This window comes from Dipodomys merriami, unplaced genomic scaffold, assembly GCF_024711535.1.
Source record: "Dipodomys merriami isolate MVZ:Mamm:240054 unplaced genomic scaffold, mDipMer1.0.p SCAF_1436, whole genome shotgun sequence".
NCBI lineage: Eukaryota > Metazoa > Chordata > Mammalia > Rodentia > Heteromyidae > Dipodomys > Dipodomys merriami.
The window spans coordinates 55,005-59,317 of NW_027202756.1; positions in this window are offsets into that span (position 1 = coordinate 55,005).

Sequence of the window (4,313 nt, forward strand, 5' to 3'; positions counted from 1 at the left end):
CCTTGTACTAAAGCATTTTTCTGGCAGGACGTGCATTTTGGGAAGTGGGAAGAGTCTCCTGCAAGCAGGATGTTCCTCACAACCCACTTCTAGGAATTTCTCAAATACAATCCTCTATAATTCTGCATGTGCTAGGAAGAGAAAGTTGTTTCCCCACTGAATCTGACTTGTTATACACAGTCCTCCTTGTCATCCATGAGAGTCCAAATCCACAAACACATCCACAACTGTGTAATCTGCTATCCACTGAAGTGGCAAGCCTCAACCCCCTCTCGTAAAAATCACAACTGGTGTGCAAAGAAGAAAGTTGACTTTGATTCAGAAACCTCAAAGATACCCAGTTTTCAAGGAGTGAACTTATCTTTGTGCCAACATCCACTTACTTCTTCATCTTTTTCATCTTCCTCCCAGTTACAGTAGAAGGATCTATACCAATGGAAGGGGAGGAGGATGCTAACACTATGCTTCTCCTTTTCTGAACTAACAGGACACACATGGGACTGGCTAAGTCCCAAATGGCAATGTAAACATGACAGACAAAAAGTGGAGGTATGTCTATTCAATTTCAAGGAAATTCTGTGAGGATGTTTATACGCATCTGTCCAAATAAGTGCACAATGGCTCATGCCTCTAATCCTACTAATCAGGAGGGTGAGATCTGAGGATCACAGTTTGAACCCAGTCTAGTTTGTAAAATTCTAAAGACACTTATCTTCAAGTAACCAGTCCAAGGCCAGACCTGGAACTGGGGCTCAAATGGTAGAGTGCTAGGAATGGGACAGCACTCAGGCCCCAAATTCAAGTTGCATCCTTGCTTCTTTCTATATTCCCTCAAAGGCCTACAAGATAGTGATTTCCTAGGTGAGGGTGGACTTTGGGTGGTGCTGACTCATTTCTTTAATCCTAGTCTCTCAGCAAGCAAACTGCTAAGGCTCCACTAGCTCCTGAGGCAAATGAAATATTCTGGCAGCCCAGTCCTAAAGAATTAACTGGGAGTGCACTTCTTTGTCTCAAGCCAATTTCCTGTGATAAGACCTCAGTAAAACAGTTTCAGAGAAGTATCAAGTATTCCAATAATCTGCCGGGGGGGGGGGGTAATCATCAGCCCTGGGTTTGAAAGAAGAACACTCATTTTTTAAACAGAATATCCAGCAACTGCTCCATTGTCCCCAACTCTCTATAGTGGTGGAGGAAGTTTCCAACACAGAAGAAATCACCTTTCTGGTAGGCAGGAAACAGGTCCATTGCCAACATTTACAACAAGCCTGAATCCAAGCTGCATATATTATAAGGCACATTCAGGTTTTGGGCTGACTCATTGTCACACTGAGGTGGTAAAAAGAGTGGATCTTTGAAACATGGAAAATGGAGTACACTTCAAAGTGAGTAACAGAGTGGATTGAAAAGTGCATAGTAAATTTTTCTCAGTATACACATATAAAAGCACACAAGAAGAAGGTTGTACTGTAGGCTAGGATGAGATTAAATAGGTTTCCTGTCATACTTACACCTGGCCTGAGTTGCCTTGTGATTCCCTTGGTTTATTTTATAAAAAGGCCTGAGACATTGGATTCATGGTTTGGCACTGATCCAATGTCTGTAGCATCAAGTGCAGCACTCATACCACTCATGCCTGAGACCTGAATCTCTTGAACTTTGAAAACAACACAGGAACATCTTTCTTGTTCCCGAGCTACAGGCCACGTGAGCTGGCTTGAGCTGACTGTCGGTTACAGTTGCCTGTCTCTCAGAGTTCCATATTCTATTCCATTGTAAGGGAGGCAGTGTCATCTCTCAGAGCCCAATGATCAGAGTTGCTTGCTCACATAAGACCATTCCAAAGACAACCTGGAGGCTGAAATCTCCCCTCCAACATCACTCTGTACACATGTGGACATGATCAAATCCAAACATCCTCAGCTAGGCCTACAAGCCAGCATGATCTCAGCCACAAGGAACCCTTCCTAGGTCAGACCCATGCCTTATTTGTCACTATTCCTCTCATCCTTCACAAATCATTTTGCCTCTCAGGGCCTTCTCAGCCTGCCATTTGATTCTTGGATGTATTTTTGACATCTACTTCTTAGGACATTGTTAGGTTTTTATTTCCTAATCTTCTGTTTGCTCTTGAAGCCCGTGTGTGCTGTCATGTGGAAAATCGTACAAGTATTGAAAAACAAACCTTACACCTATAGTCAGACATTTTTATGGGTGTTCATTCTTGTAAGATAAAAGACTATTCTTGATAATTTTCTCATATCTTATGACAGAGGTGAGGGGGAGAAGGGAAGAGGTGCTGCATTGTCTTCTCATAATTCAAAATACAATAGTTGAAGGAATGTAAGATTTAAAGATAAAAGCTATTTTCCTGTCCTTTTTATAAGCTAGTCGTTTATAAAGTATTCCTCACTAAAGTCTTGTCATCTGTGTCCCACGAACTATCCTCCTCATTCAAAATAATCAGGAAAAACTTTCACAAATAAGTGGGCTGTTGTCTAATCTCCGGATAAGAATTTAAGATATAACATTGCCTGCGAATCTGTGTGTGTACATGTGTGTGGGAGGGTGTGTGAATGTATGTGAATGTGTGTTTGTGCATATGTGTGTTTTAGGACTTGAACTCAAGGGCTATATGACATTCCCGAGCATCTTTCCCTTGAGTGTAGTGCTCTAACAATTGTGCCACAGTTCCACTGCAAGTTTTCTGTAGTGAACTGGAGAGGAGAGACTCATAAAATTTCCTGCTCAGGCTGTCTGAACTAAATCTCAGGTCTCAACCTCCTGATTAGCTAGAGTTCTAATTATGAGCCTCCAGAACCTGGTGATAAAACTGTTACTGGCGGCAGTGGGGTTGCAAGTTTAAGTCCAGCTTCATAACATTCTATATCATAAAACAGCAACAGTAAAAACCTATATCAAAATACAATAATAAGATATACTTAGAATACAATTTAGTGATATAGTCTGCTAGCATAACTTTCAGGAATCTGTGTTATTAATGATTTAGCATCACAAAACCAGACAAAATGAGATAATTTCAGTAGACTCTCCAAATTTTTTAATCCATCATATAATAATTTCAAAACATTATAATAAACTGGAAAACATTCATACTTATTAGGAGAATGTAAAAAAGATAAACGATGGCAGATTATGAAATGGAACATTCTACACTACAGGAAAATTATTGTCATGATGGATATGTGGTGGTATTGTCATCGTGAATATATGATAATGTTCTTCAGAGCAGCAATAGATAAATATATATTTACTACATATAGTCTAATTTGTCTCGATCTCTATCAACTTCCAATCTTCTACTGCACATTATCAGTTTATTCATGTTTATGGTATATTCCAAAATAACTAGCAGAGTCAGGTTACCAAATTCATTAGCTTCAATGTTTTAGGAGATAAACCTGCTAATTATATTGACTATTTTATATATTAAACATGTAGTGTGCTATCATTGTACTCTCTAAGTATGTACCTACAATTCTTCAAAGTGAAACGGAATACAAGGTTTTGCCTGTAAAGCTAGCTATTTGGGACATCAGTTTCAGACCAGTGTAGTTTTACCTTCAATGCTCCCAAAACCTAGCTATGCGTAATGGAATACATCTATCATCTCATGTCCATGGGGAGCTGAGAGCAGGAGGACTTCAATTTCATGCCATACTAGGCAAGAACTTCCATATGGCTCCATCTCAACCAAAGAAGGTTCAACACTGGCAGCACCTATAACCCCCACCTAGGTGAAAATAAAAATAGGAGCAATGTAGTATAAGAAACAAACAGTATTAAAACATGCTAATACAAGCCATCATAAACAACACACACATAGTTCTTGTTTCTTATACCTGTAATCCTACCTATAGCTAGGATTATATATGTGAGCCAGAGGCACCAAGCAGTTCATCATTTTAAAAATGACTATTTGAAGCCAGGTGCCAGTGTCTCATGCCTGTAATCCCAGCTACTCATGATTCTGAGATATGAGGATCACAGTTTAAAGACAGCCCAGGAAGAAAAGTCCCCATAAGACTCTAATCTCCAATTAATTACTGAAAAAGCAAATGTGGCTTTGTGGCTCAATTGATAGAGTGCTAACTAACTTGAGCTCAGAATCTCAGAGACAGTGTCCAGGTCCTGAGTTCAAGCCCCACAACTGACAAAAAAAAAGCATTTTAATGTCTGAATTTTTTTATTGTGAAAATACAGTACAGAGGGGTTACAACTACATGGGCAAGATAATGAGAACATTTCGTATCAAGCATTGTAGCCTCCTCTGTTTCCCCTTACCATCCCTTCCC